General features: G+C 39.0%; 1 long non-coding RNA gene across 3 annotated transcripts in view; it reads right to left on the bottom strand.

Moving 5' to 3' along the window:
* The window catches only part of LOC111754159 (uncharacterized), an 84,292-nt gene that overhangs the window by 11,759 nt on the left and 49,023 nt on the right, over window positions 1-23,510 (bottom strand). For 2 of the 3 annotated variants that reach the window (XR_002788868.2, XR_010050911.1), the window contains 2 exons: window positions 16,864-16,949; window positions 14,566-14,615 (listed from right to left, as the gene is read on the bottom strand). The exons of the other annotated variant lie outside the window; for it this stretch is intronic. This is a non-coding gene — a long non-coding RNA (uncharacterized LOC111754159). The remainder of the gene's footprint in view (window positions 1-14,565; window positions 14,616-16,863; window positions 16,950-23,510) is intronic. 3 annotated transcript variants of the gene reach the window in all.

Genomic DNA, 23,510 nt, shown 5'->3' with positions numbered 1-23,510 from the left:
GTAGAAATGTTAAATGTAATGATCTTTGTTTGCATTCATAGCACATATTTCTAGCAAATTTCCTTCCTCAATATTCCAGAATATTTGAAATAGATGGGCAATTGAATTGGACTTTTTACCAGGGAACAGACTGAGTCAAAGAAAATGTGGCTACTTATACAAAGGCACAAACCATCCTAGAAATCACATTTTGCAAGTTCTGGTAAGAGCATAAGCAGGAAAATCTCTTTCTGCTCTTCTTATGGTAAACAGAATAGAAAAGAAAATACAATTCTAATATTGCATTGATGCAAAGCTCATGTTTTAAACTGTATGAAAGTACTATGTGATCAGTTATTTTGAGACGTGCATAGAAAAAATATGCAAACCTTATGAAGCTCGTCACCAACCGTAACTTTTTTTGTGTGTGTTTCCTTATCACAATCCCCAGATGTCACAAATGAGGCACCTACTTGTTAAATTGGAGAAATACTTGAACCACAGTCAGCAGATGCTAGAACAGATGGAAATTTTCTTTTTGGGCTGAGAAAAAGAAATTTCCAATTAAGAAATGCCTGGACATTATTTTATCTCCCTTCTAGTTGACTGAACTATGAGATTTCCTTATGTCACAGTTTAGAATTTTTTTTAAAAATCTATTTTCCTTTAAAAATCTGAAGATGTATCCATAAGCATTAGCTTAAAATCTGCTCATTTTTATGTCCTTATAAAATGACTTTGGCACTTTCAAAAAATGAAAAGAAATGAAATGTTTTCATGTAATGATTATAGTTACTACTTTTATCCTTATCCATCTGGTGTCAACTTTGCCTCTTACATTTTCTCTCCATCCACTTAACAGCTCTACACAGTATCTATTATCTGCCTAACACTTATTTCTTCAGTATATTATCCCCCTTCTATTCAAATGGAGGCATTACAAAGCACGAATTAAAATAGATCCTTTGTGCAAGTAAGGAACAGTTCTCCATCCACTGTCCACACAGCCAAAGTGCAACCCCCAACAATTAGCATTATCAGTGCCTTTGGGGAAAGGCCAATGCCATCCAGCTCACAGCTGCTTCTGGCAGGTACTCTGGCTGTGCCTTGATTTGTCCTGAGAGCTCTTTCCACTTTACATGCCTGCCCCTGTCCCAAGCTCTTTACTCTTCCAAGTCACCACTAACCGGAGGACACACAGCCTTTGGCTGGGGCTCTGAGGCAGGGGAAGAGGGTACACATGAATTCATGGCCTAGTGGATGTCTTGAGAGATCTTAAGTCTCCTTCTTTAAAAGCCCTCAGCCACTTTTCAATAAACTATTTTCCCAGTGAAACATGAGCAGCAGGGGCAGAGGTTTCCCGTAGCTTCCCCCATGGCCAACACCCTGCAACACAGCGGCACGTTTGTTACAACTCAGGAACCTGCAATGACAGCATTGCTGTCGGAAGCCCCTCGCCGACACCAGGGCTCACTCTTGGTGTGTTTAAGTCCTGATTTGTACAAGAGTGTTTTCACCTGCACCCACCATTGTAGTCTCACAAGAACAGTTTCACTGCCCTGAAGTCCTCTGGTTCTGCTCATCTGTCCCTCCTCCCACTTACTTCTGGTAACGATGTCACACAGCAACTAAACCATGGAGAGTATGCAGCCTTTAAGATGGGCTCCTTAACTCAGTGCTTCGCGTTTAAGCTTCTTCCATAGGGCTTCTGCCTTGATGGCTCATTTTTAAAGTGCTGGATGATGCTTCTATTGTGTGAATATAAATAACACAACTTATTTACCCATTAGACTTACTAAAGGACATGATTGGTCCCAAGTTGATGACAGGGAAATAACATAGCTATAAACAGCCAGTTATGAATTTTTCTGCGGAAATAAATTTTTAATTCATCTGGATAACAGCAAAGAGCATGATTGCTGGGGGGTATAGTAAGAGTATGGTTAATTTTATCAGAAACTGCCACACTCTTTTCCAAGCAAGTGTACCATTTTGCATTCCTACCAGCAATCAAGGAGAGTTTCTGTTGCTCCATGTGGTCCTGCTCATCACTGTCAATGTGCAGGATTTTGGTCACTCCAGAAGTCCTATGGTATCTCATTGCCCTCATTTGCCATTTACAAAGATATTTAACATGTTTCCATCTCTTTGTTAATTTCATAGGTTCTTTGGTAAGGTGTACAAGTCTTTTGCTCATGGTGGCAGGGTGAGGGGATATGAGGCAGGGGTGTGTGTGTGTGTGTGTGTGTGTGTGTGTGTGTGTGTTAAAACAGGGTCTTGCTATGTAATCTAGGCTGGCCTTGAACTCTATGTAACCCAGGCTGGCCTCAAACTCACAGGGATCCCCCTGCCTCAGCCTCTTGAGTACTGGAATTAAGGCATGTACCACCATGTCCAGATATTTTTTGCCCATTTTAAATTTTATGAATTCTCTGTATATTTTGGATCATAATTCTTTGTCATTTATAAATATTTTCTCAGACTGTGGTCTATTTTCTCATTATCTGGACATTGGCTTTCATAGAAAAGTTATTAACTTTAGGGGCTGGGGATTTAGCTCAGTGGCATAAGTGCCTGCCTTGCAGGCAAGCAGTCATGAGTTCGATCCCTGGTACCGATAAAAAGGAAAAAGACCAAAAAAAAAAGAAAAGTTATTAACTTTAATAAATTCTTGATTATCAATTCTTCATTCCTGAATGGTATCTTTGTCATAATACACACACACACACACACACACACACACACACACACACACACGACATTCCCACTCTCAACATTCTTTAAATTTTCTCCTTTGCTATTATATATGAGTTTCTTGGTTTTAGGTTTAACATTTAGGCCAATGATTAATTTTGTATTAATTTTTTAATAAAGGGTGTATGACCCCTATTTAGATTCTCTTTCTTTCTTTTTTACATGTAGCTGTCCAGCTGGCTCAGCACTTGTGGCCACATTTTCCATGACTGAATATCCAACTATCCCGAGCTCCTCAAATTCCTGCTTGTTTTTTATTGGGAAAAAATTTTCCTACACTTCACCCTATCAAATCATCCCCACCATTCCCAGAGGGGCTCACTTTGACAACCAAACTCGCTGATTAAATGACATCTGAGTATGTGACATGCCCAGGCTGTGTGTCCCCTGCTAGAACATCATAGTGAACATCTGGGTGGGAGGGATGGTCATTGACTTTGCCATAATTTTATTCCAACTGCACATAAAACAGACCAAATGCCATTATGCACAAAAAAGAAACTGATTATTGTGCCTGACATATTTCTGACTTTCATTTTGCACCATTTCCCTGCAACTCTTTCTTTCTTCTCTTCTTCAACTTTTTTTTGCGCATGTGTGAAATAAAACCACAGAGAGCCTCAATAATTAAACGTCCCTTGAAGAAGTACAGTGTTATGTATGGTGTCTATGTATTTAAGGACCATGTGCCAATATTTATTCTTCATTCTCAAATATCAAACATTTACTTTTTATTAATTATGACAATTCTTGCCACCCTTTTTCTAAGGTGTATCTGAAATAAATCAACATAATGTAGAGATCATTTTAGCAAGTGAAAAAGTATTTTTCCACCTATTTTCCAATTTCAAGGAGATATTTCAAAGAATGATCATGTTTCTTACACAAAAAGTTCAAGGGACCAATTACTGAAATTCGTCAGTTGTAGTAGAAAAGCTTCCAATATGTATTACCTCTATTATTGATAAAGACAAGAAACACAGCAGGAAGGATAAAGTAGTTAAAAAGTCATAAATGGATGACACAATATAACTGAACTCTCAGAAGTGAGGAGGGAGTTCAAAGAAAATAGCTATCAATTAAGGAGTTGGGGGTTTTACAATGAATCCTTTTGCTTGAAATCTTAATACCATCAGGGCCCACTAAATTTTGGGTGAATGAAGTTGCACTAATGTTCCCTAGAGGCTTTAGTTTAAGCTTCTATAAAAATATGCCTTAACTGATATTGCAGATTTGGGGCTGTTTCACTGACACTTCTAATGAAATCAGAATAATCACTATGGTTGTCTTAAAACATCACCAGATCAAGCCCTAGAACTCCTGCAGCCAATCATAAATACAAGTGCAAACATTTCCAGAATCTGAAGTCAGTTTGTTCTTTTTCTGCTTTTGATATCTTCTCCTGCTTTCTGTAAAAGCAAGTAAACAGAATATGGTGAATTTTTAGAATTGGTGAATTTTTATGGGTAAAGAGAAAACTAAAAATACAAAGTCAGACAATCTAAACTGTCTTTCCTTGACCGTCTCCTTCCCATCAAGTCTCTTACAACAAAGATTTTCCAACTTCAAAAAAAAAGCAAACTTATAAAATTTAACAAGGAGAACAATATGTAAATATTAAGACATTATTTCTTCTGATAATTCAAGCAATAAATTGCTGAGGCTCTGTAAGGCTGGCTCTAAATTAACATTTAGTGCCAATATTAAGGATTAAAAAGTAAAACTTTAACCTTGTTACAGAATTGGGCTACAGTTACCTTTTTTTTTAACCTGTTTATTACCTTTATTCTATTTAGTATTGTATGTAGTGTGTACTCTGTTACTTTTCAACAATGCTTTCCCCAAATAAAAGATGAATGACCCTACAATTCTTTTTAAAATTTTACAGTAAAACTGTCATTCCTTTTTTATATTCATTGCTTTTCTTCAGAAAACAAGTCTGAAAGTTAATTACCACCATTACAAGCCAACAAAATAAGACAATTTCTTAAACTTGTGCCCAAAGCTACATTTGGGGCCTTCCTTACAAACATGTGATTACATTTAATGCTGTCAAAGCATTAGCAATTCTCCTCCAAATTACTGTGTATCCCCACACCCATGTGGATGTTAGTACAGAAGAATAACTATTACCGAGTTCAGGTTGTATTCGGAACCTTGAGGGCTTTAATTTGAAACCTGTTCCTCTTCAGTTTTTGTCACTCACTGCACAAAGAGCCCTGGCTTCTTGATCGCTACCCTGAGAAACAAAGACCGGTGAGTAGCTTTTCAAGCCCCCAGCCCAGCTGAGGAGCAGGCTCCTGGCAGCAGACTGAGGAAGGTAGGAGTGGTCCATCAGTGCCCACCAGAACCACACGGACTGACCCCCTCCCTCTTCTGCCCTGTGCTGGAAGCTGTGACCGTGTTCACACAGCTGTACATTATTAGGAAGGGGCTGTAAATGAACCAGGGAGCCCTCTTTGGGGTCGTTCACTGTCACAATAATGTTAACTAAAACCTGCTGGAGGTATAGAGACTTAGTGGAGAACAGCACATCCCTCTCTTCTGACAACTGACATAAGCTACAGGGAGCTCGCTCTCTTTCCGTGTGTTTGGAGAAATTAATTTTATTTCTACATTTTATAGCGATCTCCTGAGGCTAACAAATGTAACTTTTTTTTTTTCTTAAACTATACCGGAGATTGAACTCAGAGCCACTACACCGAGCTATATCCCCACCCCTTTAAAAAAATTTTTCATTTGGAGTAAAGATGTCACTAAATGACTCTGTTGCTACTCAGGGCGTGAACGTGTGATCCTCTCTGCCTCGGCTTCCCAAGTGTTGAGGTTTCAGACAGATTAGCTGTAGCTCCTCATTTAACAAGTGTAGCAGTGAAAATTCTAAAACATGCCTTCAGACAGATTTTTCTTTGAATTGCACACAAAAATAAAAATGCACAATGTCTCTGAATGTTTCCTTGAAAACACCAAGCGGATAATCAAATAAAACTTTAATTTACAACAAAATGATGGCTTGGGAATGCTATCCTGGTTAGCCAAGACTCGGTTTGAAGTAAATATATAGGATAGATATACTTCTCCCCAAATTATTCCTTTAATGTGGTTGAAACGAATTAAAAATAATTACTTGTTAGTAAAATTCAAACGGCAAGATAAATGTAGCTTTAAGATCAACTCAACTTATAGCTGTCATCTTACAGCACAGAGGCCAATCTCTTGCTCAGTTTGAATTTCAAGTATGCCAAAATTTAGAAAAATGTTATAAAAAACATAAAAACATATATAAAATGTTATAAAATAATATAAAATCTGTCATAGCCTGCAACTATTTGATGACCTGCTCTTGCTTTCCTTCCTCCCAATAACATTTAGGGAGCACTTGTTACGTGCACGAGCCTGAGAATCTCCAGCGGTTCATGACCAAGGTCACAGCTACAGGAAATTAAGTCAATGCTAAGCCACATGTGCCAGCTTCCGAATTCATCCAATAAGGAAATGACCGAGGATGTCTCTTACATCCCATTACAAGACAGTGACCGGCTTTTTCTCATACATGCGGATGCTTTACACAATGAGGTTAATACAGTTGAATCAATGAAAGCACTTAATCAAATAGCACAATCAAGAACTCTATTACAAGAAACCAAACATTTGCAAGGGTTTTTTTTTGTTTGTTTGTTTTTTTCCCGACTGCAATACTTCTCTATTAATGAATAGCACTTGCATGGAAATGTGTTACTCTGACCCAGTCTAATGCTTGCTTTCTACTGCACACAGCAGCCATTCTGAGCCAGAGATGACAGCCAGGGGCAGGCATGGTAGGCAGTGGGCTGCAGTGGAAGGGCGGGTTTAGCTGCTGCACATGGACTAAGGTCGGATGAACACAGACTGAGGATATTTTGCTGCTGCTTGTTGGAGAGTGTCTCCTCACCCTCAGGACACTCAGCTCGTTTGCATTTTTTCACTTGCCTTCTCAGTATTTCTGGTTTCAAACTGCTGGGCTTAAAACGAATGTTATTAAAAAGACTAGTCAAAAAGCAACTTCATATTAATTTATCTTCGCACAAAAATCATTAAGTAACAGACTCATGTATTGTACTTCTCAGGCTGCTCTGTGTAGTAAGAAGACTGATGATTTGTTCCTGATTAAAGATTTCCTGTGCAGCAATCTTCACTGACAAGACAGCAGAAAAGGACCTAGAAGTCCTATTGTCTCTAGTTCTAAATTGCAAATCCCTTTACTCTTTCTTTCATTTTCTACTGAGCGGAGGTTTGGTTGTATAAGATTTTTTTTCATTCTAAAAAAAAGCACAGGCCAGCAGTCAATTCTTTGACACACACAAGTTGAGAACAGAACCTGCTCTGGCTGCAACCCAGATGTCCCCAGCAGACAGAGCAAATAATGCAGGAGGCTCACTTGGGGGCAGCTCCCTGCAACAGGTCACACTGCACACTGTGCCCACAGACAAAAATGACTTCAACGGTAAATGGAAAGACTATGAATTTCTGCAAATTAAAGAATGTGAATACCCACAAGCAACAGGTTCTATCCACTAGTTTCAAAAGAGTAAAAGTCCTTGGAAGATTTCACTGCCCATGTGTTGTAGGGCTGTGGAGTCGCTACTAACCATGGGGCACTTTCACCTGCTCCCTGGAGGTGTTTTGAAGAGTGTGTCTTCTTACTTTCAAGGGACCTGATAGCTTGACTTCAGATTGTAGTTTTCCCGAGCGAAGACAAGTTCCTTGATCTCTGTCTCAGTACACATTACCACATGCAGACAGCACAGAGGCGCCTGTCTCATCAGATTAGTGTGTGAACTGCATGTCTTACTATCAATGAGGTGTTTAGCATACATTTGGTGCTTAGAGGAACTCAAAAGGAATTAGCCATGACTTTATATGATAGCACTTATTTTAAGACTCAGAAGATATCATGGGCTGTCCCTTACATTTTGGATGTATCATTATCCTCCTATCAGTGTATAAGAAATATGTATCAGGAGACATAACGATTCTGAGAGAACATAGTCATTGAGTATAATGTAAAAATTTTTGACCTGAGATAAAAAAGAAATAAGCAGTTCATTCTTTGAAATTGCAATTTTGATTATAATAAGTAGAGGTAAAATATAATATTTATTCAATGCTATGATGTACTTTTTTTCACAATCTTCAACTCAGGAAACAAATTGCAACCAATAAACATACATGTTTTGATAACCCCCATTCTAAATGTAGCTTGTTCTTGAAATCATAAGATTAAGAATCATAAAAACTTGTAAATATATAGACACAATTTTTTTACACAGTATATGTACATTTTTGTACATATACTGAATGCCTCTTATGTATTTGTGTACATCTGTGCTTTTAAAGTAGCTTAATTTGGGGCTGGGGGTTTAGCTCAGCAGAATAAGTGCCTGCCTTGCAAGCACAAGGTTGTGAGTTCAATCCCACAACCTTGGGATTGAATAAAAAATAAAAATAAAAAAGAGGTAAAGTAACTTAATTAATAAAGAAAGATATTGATAAGTTTGGCCATGTTAAATTTAAAAGACATCTTACAGAAAATGACAAGACTAACTACAAAATAGAAGATACTTACAACATATAAACTGAAAGGATTAGTATGAGGTATATTTTTAAAATATGGATTAATAAGAAAAATGGAGAAAAGACTGGAATAAGTATTTCCTTCAAAAGAATTTGACTAATAAATAGATGAAGTTAATCTCATCAAAATTTTTGAAAAATTACATTGCATCGTTTCATGATATAATTCACAATGCATATAAATTCATGATGCAATTCAATATGCATATAATTTTTCAAAAATTTTCACCAAAACTAAGGATTCTGACATGCTAAGTGTTAGTAAATCATTTTGTTAAAAATAATTTCTTTAGTAAAATCTCAAAAAGTTTAATATTTGTATACTCTATGACCCAGCAATTTTCTTCTAAAGTAAATACCAGAGATACACAGAAAGGCACTGCTACATCATAGTTTAAAATAAAAACAGCTTCAGACCTTTCAAGTGCCCGTTAAGAGAAAAATGAATAAACAAATCACAGGATATGTTCACCAAGTGTTAATGAATTACAGAAACAACACAGATGAATCTTAGTAATAGGGCTAAAGAAAAAAGAAAATTAAAGCCTATTTAGGCACATGCATCTTTTTATTTGTTGTATACATACACATGATGAGATTAATTTCTACAGAAATACTAGATACAAAATTAAAAGTGTTTACCTGTGAAGTAAAAGTAAAGGGCCAGGAAAGGCAGATACAATATTACAGCTTTCAGGATAGACTGTAGGCTCACCAGCACATTTATGTTATAAGAACAAGTAAGATACGTCCAAGCTTAATCAAATGATTAAAAATTATGATTACTCTAATTCCAGAAGGGTATAAAAGAGGCAACTGCCTTGAAAAGTTTAGTGGTGCGTGAATCATTTACATGTAAAGACTTTGCTTGTTGCATTTTGTGTCATACTTAGTAATTTATGAATATCACTCCAGATGTCAATACTTTTTCCTTTTTATAGTAAATGCCAAAAAACCCATCACATAACAAAATCTCCTATAGTGACTGTTGCTTTAGCAAAAGATGGATACTCTTGCTGATGTATTCAAAGATCCACCAAGTGATTCGGAAACGATGTAATAGCAGAAATAACATATATATTTATTCAAAAAATCTAGGCAAGCATGTGTGCTTTCCTTTCCTTCTTGCCAACAGTATTTACTTTGCCATTCACTTGCTGCTGTATGTGTCATGCTCCGTGTCACTAGTGACAAGCGCTGATCAGGTAGAATGGAGTGCGGGGAGCAGCTGTGCCAGAAGCAAGCCATATAAACAAGTTGTTGGGACTGGAGCAAAGCCAGTCGGGCAGGCCTTGGTGTTCCTTCCTGTTAACTACAGCACAGACAGCTCTAAAAATGTTTGGTTTTCATTGTGCTCAGCAAAACACTGAGACCTTGCACCTTCAGCCCTGTCTTGCACTTCACCCATTTTTATTGTGTGTAAATAAAGATGCCAACCATGCTGGGTGGTCACTACTTCCCCACCAGAAAGGTCAAGTCCTACGTGGTTCCAGCTTTCCTTTTAATATATGTCTAAGTTATTCTTAATCTCTCATCATCCCCTTTCAGGACCCTGCTAGCTACATGGATCATGCACTAAAGTTCACTGTCACATTTTGGAATATAATGCTTATTTCTGTATGATACAACCAGAGGAAATGGATAGCACAGAATGCTTTCTAAAATGAAGAAAAAATTTCTGAGATTGATGAATATGCTAAGTTTTAAAACCAATAGAATAAAAACATATAAAGAAATACAGCTTTAGGATTTGCTGCTTTGCACTTGGGTCATTTTCAATTTTGTATCAAAATTTGTTATAAACACTCAAATTTCTAGCAATTGCCCAAAGAATATAGAATTTAGAGTTATCAATGATATCAATGAAAATTTCATAGGTAAACAAATAAAGATAATTTAATAAAGCATTAATTGGAACCCAATAAAAACTGTTCATATGTAGGGACCAATTCCATAAATGAAGAGCAGAAATGTTTTCCCTACCCAGAATGTTAAGCAAATTTAGCAACTAATCAAATTGGTGATATCAACTTTAATCACAGAGCACATACGCATCTATGTTTTCACACAGCTGTTCTGTGTATGACTCCTCTGATTTTATCCGGAGAGCTTTCTAGTTCAACAGGAACTGTGAGGTATGAGTAGGACAAGGAGTGAGGCATGGCCGTCACTCCTGCACCTGTGCAGCAAGGATAATTCTGAAATCTTTTGCATGCCGTGCTGGAGAGTAAGGATGTGCAAAGTGGCAAAACTTACCCTCAGCCTGTTCACAACACTGTGAGTAATGCAGGCAAGGGACAGAGAACAGGGCTTGCAGGGTGACATGTTGTGATAAAAGAAGCCCCAGGTACTAGAATACGGGTGGTGATCAGTACTTTAACAATCCAGGAACACACTCCCCAAAGTCTCCTTGTTTAAATGGATGCCAAACCTGGGGTGGAGGGACACTCATGACTTGTGGCTTCTCAGAAACTGAAGCTCCTAGGGCTGGAGCTTAGGTGCGGGGTGGGTAGGTGAGCAGTTTGCTGGTCAAGCAGTGGTTAGAACAGGAAGAAACTTCCACGGCAAGTTAACAAGCGTAGGCTGCATCTCAAGGGCTATGGGAATCTTTGCAGCATCATCAACAGGTATGATCATGTCACATTTCATGAAGATCACTCTAGCAGGTCTGAAAAGAATGGACCAGAAGTCAAGATGGAGGAAAACAGTGAGAAAACTAGTGCAGGATTCCAGGTATGGAATGTAGATCTGAACGAGGATAACAGGGAAAAGAGAGAGGTTTAAAATCCTTAGAAGAGGGTTTCTTGATTAGCTATCTATGTAACTCTAAGAATAAAATAAGGCTTTTGTGTGGACACAGAAGAAATGTGTTGGGCCTGGGGATTTAGCTCAGCGGCATAAGCGCCTGCCTGGCAAGCAGGCAGTTGTGAGTTTGATCCCCCGTACTGATAAAAAGGAAAAAGACAAAAAGAAAAAAAAAGAAGAAATGCGTTAAGCCTTGCTTTGTTTAGCAGCTACTTATGGGAAAGAGGTACCAGGACACCCTACCTAAAATAGTACAGACAAGACTTTTCACTTAAAAATATAGATGTACACACCCACATTCATGCATATGACCATGTAATTCTGTGTAATTAAAAAACAATTTCTGTATAGTATAATTTATATGATAAGCATTTTGCAGAGTTATTGGTTATAGGCTACAGGAAAACAGGTTATTTTTTAATTTTTGCTTGGTTTTGGACATGATTTTCCCACAATAGAAAGTTTTAACTTCAAAGTTGTATTTGGATTTTTTTGGTACAAAACTGGAATAAGTAGCCTTGGTTAAAAATGTGTGGAAATGCACATCACCACTGATGTATTGACGGACCACCAGAATGTTCTGGAACAGTGATGCAGCCACATAATGGCCTGCACATTAAGATTACCTGGAGAGTTTTGCAGATTACAAAACCCAGGCCTCTCTCCAGATCTACGAAACTGACAGTTTCTTGGGATGAGACGCAGACATGGGTATGTTAAATTCCTCAGGTGGCACCTGAGTTTAGCAACCTCTGGTCTAGAACAGGAACCCAAAAGGGAACTGAAACTGCCCTCTGCATCCTGGAGCTGGTGTAACTCTGAGGCCACAAGCTCAGGTGTGTAAAATATATCTTTATTTTTATACCAGTGACTATCCTTTCTCTTTTAAGTCCCCTGTTCATGAGGTATCCGAAGTGACTTTCCGTCCATCCAAGTCTCACCCTATCCCCATGTAAATTGGAGCAGGATGTGGAGGTAACTAAGAGCTATAAACACTAAGGCAAGAGAGAGAGAGCCAGCAGCTTAGGAGGAAAAAGCGTCCACCTAATCCCAGCTAATGTCAATTCATGCTGGCACCGGAGTCCCCTGGACATGTGTCCTCCCCGGTGTCCATGTCTGAGGTCCCGAGTGCAGCTGCCTCATCCCATCCACAGGGCCTCTCAGCCGCCAGCCTGCTGGTTGCAGCCTCCCTGCTGCTGACCACAGCAGACGTTCTGCTCTTTCCCACTTCACACTGAGGTTTAAGGGAAAGGGAGGGTTTACAAGAGTGCAGAAAGGAGCTATTAAGAGTGAAAAATTCTGCTGAATATATAACAAAATACAAATCAAGATACTTCTCTTTATCAACTTCCAATTGTGCAAAGGAATTTTTGTCTGTTAAAATTTGCTAGGTTTGTGTTATCAGTATTGTTAGGGTCTGGGCCTAGATCTCCAGTCCCCCAAATTGGTGCACAGTGAAGGCCCAAGGAAATGAGACAAGTGGCATGATCTTTAGGGCTCCCAGAGGACTAAAATCCTCTGCAGAGCTCCTAACTCTGCTAGCCAGTCTGTGACTGACCCTGGGCAGCTGGTATTTAATCAGAACAAGCAAGCAGTTAAGTGGAAAACACAGGAAATCCAGCAGGAGCTTGGGAGGGGTTCAAGGACCCCCTGAGAGGAACAGACAATGCTAATTAAGGAAAACTATCCATAGAGTCTCCAGGTGGCCTCAGCTGTGGCCTATCCTGCCCCGTGAAGTGCTCCTCATGTCAGTTCAGCCATGCCCAGGCCACACCACAGCCCTGCACGTGTATTCGCTTCAATGGCTCCAACACAGTATTAGCATCATCCTTTGTTCTTTTTAAGATATGTGGACATTTTGTAAGAATAAATTTTTTATTAAAAATGTAATCCATGGGCCAGGTATGGCGGCATACACCTAATCTCAGCAATAATCTCAGCATTCAGGAGGCTGAGGCAGAAGGATCACTGAAATTTTGAGGCCAGCCTGGGCTACAAAGCGAGTTCAAGGCAGCCTGATCTGTATAGTAAGACCCTGCCTCAAAAAGATAAAAATAAAAAAATAAAAACAAAACTATATATACACATATATATTATATATATCCCATAAACCTACTTAACAAAATGCACTGAACTTAACTACTATGCAATATATTGACAGCTAACAAGCAAGTAAGATGGTCCTGCCCATCTGTTCACTTTGGAGATTTCTCCACATTCCCTCAGGAAACTTTCTGGACCATATATTACTGGCTTATAAGTCACCAATGTCAATTCTTAAAAGATATTTCATGAACATAAATCAAACCATTTGAAAATAGATCAATGCTTTGCAGTATTTCTTCAGCACTCATATGGATCTTGATCCTGTATACTCATTTAGGAATGGGTTTCTAGCATCAGCAAATAATCATCTACTATTAAACTAAAAGCCTTTATTTATAATGTGAGCCTGTAATCAATGATGTATGATTTTCTTACCATTTTATTGATCCCTCAAAAAATTAAATACCTTAGAATATACATTTGAAAATCCCATTGTATTTCTAAATCACATTTTTGTTTTGGTATAAGGGATCAAATTCAGGACCTCATACTTGCTAGGCAGGTGCTTGTGTCACTGAGCTAAACCCCCGGCCCTAGATCTTTCTATTAAAAGATGTAATAGTCAAGTAGGATCTAAGATAACCATTTCATTTGGGTTAGGAAATAATCAACATAAAATAGCAGCTCGAAAAATTAACTTTTAAAACATTATACAGGCAAAATGTATTTGCAGATTAGGCAGAAACTAGAAAATGAGAAGAAATAAAAATAATCACACTAAAGAAATGAATGTTTAGCTTTCAAATGTCTTTGCATCTTTTAATGATCATTTTAAAGCACTATTTTAATAGTCTTTGGATGTTTTATTATCCTAAGTGTAAACAGAACTATATCTTTGGTCATTAGAATGCACTTTTGGGTCAAGACTTAAGTGAAGTTTCTCTTAATTCTCTTAATTAAAGCCTCAGTCTTAACTATCAGTAGGAAAAAAAACTATGGTTTTCTATATATGAAAGCTAATGAATTGATACACTAGGTTTATATTTAAGTAGCAATGTAGGGATATACATGTGTCAAATCACTTATCATTCATCAATAACGATATACCTGGGGCTGAACACTTTCCAGTAGGCATGCCTACGTTCTTAGTGTACTTTGTGACCATTTATTTATAATATCACAGCCTGATTGCCTCTTACCTAACCAATAGTTTAGGGTTTGATGTAGTATAACTGAAAAATTTCAAGTTCAGAACAGCAACACTGAAGATTGAAGCCACTATGTGGTATCCGACAGAGGAATTAAAGGGCTCTGAATAAGAATAAAAATGTGCAAATCTGTTTATTGTAGATGGAATAAGCACCTCACCCCAGTTGGATCAATTTTCCAGATGATCTTGTATGGAGACGTTTTTCCTCCTGGAAATAAGCAGATTTCACGCCATATTCAGTAATAATAAAGAAGGTTCTCAAGCTACTATGTAAATATTTGGGCTATGAGGAAGAAGGATATTGTATTCACCTACTTTTGATAACAAGTATATGGGCTACAGTTTCTAAATTTAAAATGTTTGAATACAAAAAACCTTCCTTCCCTTCTCTTGGCAAGTACAAAATCAAAATTTTAAATTCAGCCAGAAGGGAACTTCAGTAGATTTGGGGCCTGAAAAGATTAAACAGAAAAGAGCTTGGTTGCTAAAAAGAAAATAAAGAAAAAGCAAGCATTAAAAAGCAGCCATATAAATGATGGCTTGAGGGCATTACAGTAACTAGCAGGACTCCACCCTTTACAGGCTCAAATTTGCTAAAGTGAAAGCAGCATACCCTGCTTGAGAAGGGGAATGGCCATGTAGGGTGTTAATTTGCTGGGATTCAGGTCCCAGGGCTGTCATCCAGACACTCATAGATCCCTGTAGTCAAGGGCATCTGGCTACTCTCTCAGCTGGTGGCAGACCTTGGCATCATCCATGTGTTGCGGGTTTAACAGCATGCAGAATGCAAGAACTGTGGGGTCAGGAAGGTTTCCACAGATTTAACATGAGTGCATAGGAGGCCAAACAGAGTGCCCTGGGAAAGCAGCCCGTGAAGCCATGAGAGTTAAGCCCTCGGTGCGGTGGAGATACAGAAAGTTGTAAAAGCCAAAACATGGAATGTCTGACTAACGTAAAACAACGAAGAGTGAACAAAGCTAGCTTAGTGGAGAAATCATGAAATCTGTAACAACTGACAATACTGTAGGGGCAGAGCCACACAAGCTTTTTGGAGTTCACATCTCACCGTCTCCATACAAGAGTTCTCTTACAACTTTAAGCTGACCACGTCTATGTTGCTATTACTATCTTCTTAAAACAACCACTGAATGCACGCTCATCTTTCTTTAAAAAAAAACAACAACCTCCAGAAAGTACTTAATAGTGCAACTGGCAAATGTTCTAACAATGTATTCTTTCCTGGCTTTTCAATTTAAAACAGGTGGACACTATTTGAAAAACCCAAAAGTAGTGAACAGATTGAATCACTTATAACAATTTAAATATTGAATAAATTCCAAAGGGCTTAGAGTCAAGCTATTTTTGCCTTTAATACCTCAAATAAAGATTAAATTATTTTTCTGGAAACTTGGCTCGGTGTACCACATTATAAAATGAGTAAGCATTATAATTATACTGATTTTTAACTTATTTTACTTTATTTGGTATTGGGAGTCAAACTCAGGACCTTTTGCTTGCCAGATAGGCACTTGTGCTGAACTATATCCCCATCTCTACAATGATATTTTGATTGGCATTGCCATAAATTTTGTAGCAGAGACTCTCTCTTTGAATCTTTGCTATGCTGATAGTCTTTAAAAGAGACACAACTCCAGTAATTCAGAAATCAAAACATTTTTGAATATATATATATTATATACACACATATATGTGTGTGTGTGTGTGTGTGTGTGTGTGTGTGTGTGTGTGGTGTAACACAGTTTTGAGAAGAAAAATTGCAGACTTTCAACCCGGAGTATACTAAGTATTTTCCAATCTCAGAATCGGGTTTTAGAATTCTAGTCTTGAATAGAAGATTCCACCAGTTTGATATGACTACATTTAGCATAGTCCAGCATTTTAAACTATGATTGCCAACAACTGAAACAAAGAGAAATTAAGTGTTTATATAGGACCTAAAAAGATGGCATAGCCTATTAAATTATAATGCATATAATAAGTCAAAAGCTTGACCTGGCATACTGAATTATTTTACTAGTACGCTACCTACAAATTTGATTTCAATATACTTGAAATGGTCTCCTTTTTTTTACATTTACACATTTATATGTTGTCAGAATTCACTTTGGATTTTCATGTTAACGAGCATAGCCAAAATTAACTGCTTTACTCTCGATTCAAATATGACAATTGCTAAGGATAAAGAGTACTGACTCTGGGCATAAAGAATTACAAAGAGCACCTAGTAGGTTAGGGTTAGTATATAAAGCAAATGTACTTTCCTAGAAACTTTGCATTAAGAAAACCATTTCAGTGGTGCCATCTCTTTCCACAACGTGAGCATGAAACTCATCCTAAGCACCAGGGTCACTAACCACTCTGGAACCACACTGTGCGGTGAAATGAGCCCATGTTTCCCCACCACTGATGGGCCCCTAAATCCTGGCTCAACTTACATGGACTCTGGAAGAAGACACGCTCTTTGGGGGAGGAGGTGGGATGCAGTATTATTTATCCTAGCAGTTGCTTTGGAATCCGAACACTTAAAAGAAAAAAAAATAAAATTGGCACCTGTGTTATACAAAATGCATAGCTACTTAAGAAAAAAAAAAATTTTTTTTTTGGTTAAAAACTTCTGTTTCCCCAGTTGCGCTGTTTGAAAGTGGATCTGTGTACCAGAAGGTTGTTCGGGATTATGAAACTTAATGCATTTTATCACAAGCAAATATAAACATTTTCAAGGCAAGCACAGGGCGAGAGACATGCAAGAGCATATGTTTCCAGTGCTCGCCATGTCAAAACAATACCCGTCTCCAGAAAATAACTGCTAGTCATACTGAATAATTCTGCCAGATATCTTCCAAAAGTTACTTGGAAGAAAGTACAGTGCACTCCCTGTACCATGTAATGGATAAAAATAGATTTCCCCAGACCAAACAGATTACATTCATGAACTGTTTTATTGGCCGTAACACTTTATAAGATTTCTCAGTTTTGTTGCTCAGGAGTTAGTAGCAAAGGTATAGATGAGATAAGAGAAAATAGAGGCTTCATTTTCTGGAAAATGTTTCTCAACAAGCTGTGTAAACTCTTTTTAGTTAAACTGATATTCTTAATACTCAAATATAGGCAGAGCATTTTTCTTTCCAAAGGATTTATTTTCCCCCTGTAGAGTACTAAGGATTGAACCCAGAGCCTCCTCATGGAGATACATCCCAGCTCCCCATACATTTTATTATGTGATTTTGAGACAGCCTCTCGTTATTTTGCTAAGTTTTCCAAACTAGGCACAGCTTGTCATCCTTCTACTTCTGCACCCCAGAGTGCTGGGACTACAGGTGTGAATGGTGTGGAAGTGTCCTTGGCAGCAGCTGAAATGTTCCTTGAGCCCCAAACATGAATTCTGCTAGCAATAAGCAGTCAGTCAGTCCCTTTTCCTAAGTGCCTGCCAATCTGGAGCCCTGCACCACTCGGTAGCCAAACCTGTTAACAGTCGCTTAGGTTCATATACTCAGGTCCCTTTGCCAAATCAGAGGCCGTTTATTTTAGTAAAAAGGATTTATTCCAAGTTTGCTCCCATAGAGGGCCCTCACTAGAAATCAGCCCCTCACTGCGCAGGTGTATTAGGGTCGTTCCTAGCAAGGAGCGTGGGAAAGGGCAGCACGAGGAGATAACAGGCACTGAGATTTGTTTCATAGCTCTTAACCCCGACCTCCTAGAGCCAGCACCTGCATATTATCGAGGCTGAGATGGGAGGACATGGGCACAGGTAAGGAAGCCACTTGTCTCTAGAGTAAAAAAGACTACATTTTAAAGTTCCAGGATGCTACGATGGCTACAAAGAAGGAAAGAGGGGTAGAGATAGAGACAGAGAGAAACATCTCCCTGAGAAACGCGCAGGTAAGCTGCTGGAGCTCAGTTAGCCAGGTTCCAGCTGAACCTGCCACAGGTCTACTTTTTAGCTGCTAGCAAACGACTGCTCCAGTGACCACGATCCATGGAGCACTGCAGTTGAGCAACTGATGTGTCCAAATGCTTCTGTAGACCTCTTAGAAACGGCCTCCTCCATGGCCAGAACACTTTCTAAACACTGATGTCAAAACCTGATGATTTAAGTATTCCAACAAGTAGTGCCAAAGGAAGAAATGGGCGAAAACAGAGGGGCAAAAAAGAAACAGCAGAGTGGAGAGATTGTTCTCCAGGGCTTTGGTGGATTTTCTCTCCCTGCTTGAATTTTTCTTTTACTATTTTTCTATTCTGCAGCCCATGACTTACTTCCTGTCGTCTCCTGGTACTTACAAGAGACCCATCAGGAACCAAACCCTCTGTTCCATGTTGACCACCCTGACCTCCTTTAATCTTTCTGCCACCAAAGGCACATCTCGACACACGGATGGGCTAAGGAATTTGCAGAGATCAATGCAAAATTAAAATATGAAATCCAGGGTTCCAAAAGCAGGTAAAAAGTGAACCTAAAATATGAAAAGACAAAGCATTTACCTTTCTTCCCCATGCTCTCAGGACAGTCTGGACTCAGGATTTAAGGCTGCACTGCCGCAGGAACCAGACACCCACTCGCACTGCTAGAGCAGGGGCTCGCAAGGAACCAGGCTCACCTGTGATGTGCGCACCTGCCTGCCCCCACTCAGGTGCCAGATTTTTCGCCTGACAGCCAGCTGACCAGCACGCCATGCTTCGGTTGCTGGCAGGCCTGTGGAGCCGTCCTTTAAGCCTGACTCCAACCTCTGGTCAATAGGTTGTGTTCATTAGATAGCATGACTGCCCTCACCCCTGCAGGGCACCGTGCCCTGCTCTGAGACGTCCCAGGGAATGCAAGGCCGCCTTCAGAGCCCTGGTCTGGCTGGAGCTGAGGGTTGGGGCACTGGTACTAGCCAGTCCTACAGAGCGGCTGCTGAGGTTGCCAGGTGGAAAGGTGCACAGTTGGCAGCCAAGAGCGCACCTGGAGTGGTAGAGACACCCCAGCTCTTGCTCCGTTGTCATAGACAACTTCATTTACAAATCACAAAGTCAAAGACAAATTAAAATGAGAAATTCTGTTTGACCCAACTATTCCCTTCTAGGTATCTTTCTGAAAGAGTAAAAACCGTATTACAGATATATATGCACGCCTATGTTTATAGCAGCACAATTCACAATGGCTCTATCTTGGAAGCAGCCTCCATGTCCATCCTCATGAATGTTCAAGTGTGGTATGTACACGCAGTGGAGTACTACTCTGCCACGAAGAAGGATAAACGAGTCATTTGTAGGAAAATGGGTGCACCCGGAAACCATAAAGTTAAGTGAAGTAAATCAGACACACAGGCTTAAATACCACATGGTTTCTCTTACATGAGAAACCCAGATATAAACAAAGAGCAAAATAAAAGATAACAGGAGGTAGGGAAATAGATCTTTCTCAGATGAGAAAGTAATCAAGAGGTGGAGGAGAAGGGGGTGGGAGGGGAGGAAAAGGAATGAGACAAGGAGTTAAACTGTACTGTGTATGTGTACCAGCTCTCCACGAGGAATGTGAACACTATACTGTAACACGTACTAATAAAAACATTTTACAAATAAAATTACTAAAAATTCAGAATTGTGACTGTGAGACCAGGATCACTGATGTAAAGAACAGAGCCAGTAATGTTAGTTTCTTTGTCGCCTTCAATCATTTCCTGGCTCCAATAACACTCACCATGCCACCCACCCAATGGAAGGCTTTGGAGTTCTTCGTAAAAAATAAAAAAGAAGGACAACAAAGAACCATGTTCTGTTTCCTCTCTTCTTACAAATGAGGAAACTGAGGTTGGAAGAGCTCCAGTGACTTGCAGAGGCCCCGAGGGCCGCATGACCTTTCCATCACCGGGAGCTGTCAGAGAGCGGGGTGGAAAGCACGACCTTGGCTTCCGCTGGACAGACTGCACACGGCAGCCTCTCAGCCCTTACACTCAGCACGGACGTGCTGCCGGGTTCCTTTTCTTTTTATTCCAGTACTGGGTCATCAGAGAAAGGCATCATTCATTTGTGGAGTCTTTTCTTCTTAGTTTTATAGATTTTCTTTTGACTTAAAAGCAACATAATATGATTTATAAAATGCTGAAAGAAAAATATATCAAAACTAAGTGGATTTGTGTCAGCGTGGCAAGATTGTGATTTTTAATATTTCAATTTTCAATAATGTAATTATATATTAACATTATTTTAAATAATAAACATTTATGTATAATATATTGATATATATAATGACATGTATGTGCATTTCAAAACTACTTAAGGATTAAACTTTACAACGTATTTTTAGACTATTATAAGAATAACTTTACTATTAATTCCCTCTTATTTCTAAGGCATAGGTCAATGTGACAACATTATCTATATACTGTAGCTCACATGAATAATTCACAAGTTAATGATGACCTTCTATGAAGAGACTTTCTTCTAAACAAGAATTGCATTCACATTAGAAACATAACATATAAATAGGACATTTCATTAACAGGTACTTCAAGTATCAAAAAATTCCAGGCATAATGGCATGTGCCTGTAATTCCAACTACTTGGGAGGCTGAGAGAGGAAGATTGCAAGTTCGAGAGCAGCATGAGAAAATTAGTAAGACCCTGCCTCAGTAAAATAATAATCAAAAAGGACTGGGAATATAGTTCAGTGGGAGAGGACCCCTGGGTTCTATTAATTTTTGAGCCTCCAGGACCTGACATGGTAGCTAGTATATAATAAAAATGGATTGACTAATGCCAAAGAGATAAAATAGACACACCAAACTTTTTAATGTCATGCATTACTTAATGAAAAAATGCATCCAGAGAAGTGTGTCTTTACTATAACTTCATCACTGTGCAGACATCATAGACTCTATTCAAACACGGGTGATACAGGTCAATCCTTCAGTGAGACTGTCAAGACACATCAACAGGAGACATGTGGGAGTCCTGATGGTGTATCATGGGAACTGTTTACAGCAAGATGTTTTGAGTAAGTGGACAGAGTACTCTCTAAAGGAACAATAAAATACAGTATTGCAAATCTGTAAGCTAGCCACACAGTCATCTATTCTCACATCAAGAGGTAGGGGCTGTACAGAATTCTATGCACTTAACTTCATATGACCGGCAGTGCCATAGGTTTTCTCTCCTAGCACCCCCACAGACATGTGAGTAACATGCTGCACCAGCCATCCCATGACTGCTGTGTCACCGGGTGGCAGAGATTTTTTTTACTCCATTACACTCTGATGGGACAACTATCATATACTCGGTCCATTATTGATGAAAATATCATTAGATGGCAAGTGACTACTTATTCTTAAGGAATTTGTAGTTTAACAAGGCTACAGCCAACAGCCTTGTTAACATTAGAGGATATACATGCATAAGATTGGGTGCAACATTAATTTAGTTTCCTTATTGAAAAGCTACTCAGATATATTTATATACATTGAGAAAAATGAATAAAGTGAGCAGAAATACCCAGTTTAGTAGATGACAATTTCTTTCCCCACCTCTGTACAAGAATAGTTACATCTTTCATGAAAGCAGAGTTACAAAAAAAATACTTCCAGAAAGTGAGCAGGGTGAGAGTGACTTAAACAAGAGGTTACCAATCAAAAAAGATTCATAGATGGGAGTCCTGACTTGTACTTTGAAGGAGGAAAGTCGGTCAGAAGAAGAACAGACATGACAGCAAGAATATGTGTTACTGTCACTCTCATGTAGAAGGGAGGCAAAGACGTGAGTAGTTTGACTTTGCTCTAACAGTAAACCAATCCTCCTTCCTGGTAAGTGGCCCTGGTGTGATCGAGCATCGGGAGAGCCAGGAAGAGAACCAGTCAGGGCTCCAGTGAGCTAACTGGTGTGTGGGCTGAGAATCAAACATGCATCGCCCCCCACCCCGTTAGCAACTGGGGCCAGAGGTCTGAGCACCTCTTGGGAGGATGACCCCAATATAGCAAATGGGGGGGGGGAGTGGAATCCTTCTATCTTCTCTTCGAAGGCAAATATTGTTTTGCATTCTTCTGATTGTTTTGCTCCATTCAATATTCTGTTTTGATAGGTTTTACAATGTTCTGTTTTTGGTTTGATTTTGCTATACCTGATTGAATGCACAACCATTGTGAAGATAATGAGATATGCTATGGTACCTATTACTGTTATCCCAGTAACCTGCTGTAAAGTTCTGTACCAATTTCACTGCATTGTCTCGATTGACTTTGTTCTGTCTTGTTTTGTTGTATTTTACTACCTTCAAAAGAAAAAAATAGAGGGGCTGGGGATGTAGCTCAGCGGCATAAGCACCTGCCTTGCAAGCAGGCGGTTGTGAGTTCGATCTCCGGTACCATTAAAAAAAAAAGTCAAAAGAAAAGAATGTTTAGGTAGAATTTACTAGACGAAATCAATAGTCTTAACTTTAAAGCAAGGTCTTCACAAAGATTATGCTTGTGCATGTAAAACTATAGACATAAATATGAAAATAAGGGTAGCCCATTAACTCTGCAAGGTAATGAGAGTCTAATACCGTGTGTGGCTGGTCCAAAGTGGGCCCCATGATCTGAGGACCTGGGTGTCATTTTCCAGAGTGCCCATTCGGATGAGTTGAAATACATCTGAACTTCTGTGATTTTTTATTTTTTTACTAAAAAACAGGGGAAAAAAGAAGGATATGAGACTTGGAAAAGGAAGAAAACTAAAGAAAGAAAGGGGAAAGGTGACAAATAATGGGATGGCTTCTGTCATTTTGCCAAGCAAAGGGTTTTGCAACCCATGAGGAAGAAAAAATTAGATTCAGACCTGAAGATGCTATCTTCTAGTAAAACTGTGTTACATGGGCTCTGGTAAATGACAAATATAAAACTAAGATGGAGCAAAAAAACAACCCCACTCTACACTGACAGCAAGTGAGACTGCAGAGTCGTGGCCAGCAATGGGACCACCTTTGAGGCCAGCAGAGTTGGGGGAAGCTTCCGTTCCCACAAAGGCATCACCTGCAATCATCATGACCCGAGACCTCCCTTGAGTGACTTACTGGAGATGTCATGAAGACATGGAAACATTTTTTCTTTTACACAAGTAAAATTTGCAGAAACAA

This window comes from Cavia porcellus, unplaced genomic scaffold, assembly GCF_034190915.1.
Source record: "Cavia porcellus strain 051 isolate PalLab524CR breed Dunkin Hartley unplaced genomic scaffold, mCavPor4.1 scaffold_12, whole genome shotgun sequence".
Lineage (NCBI taxonomy): Eukaryota > Metazoa > Chordata > Mammalia > Rodentia > Caviidae > Cavia > Cavia porcellus.
This window is presented reverse-complemented; position numbering and strand designations above follow the sequence as displayed.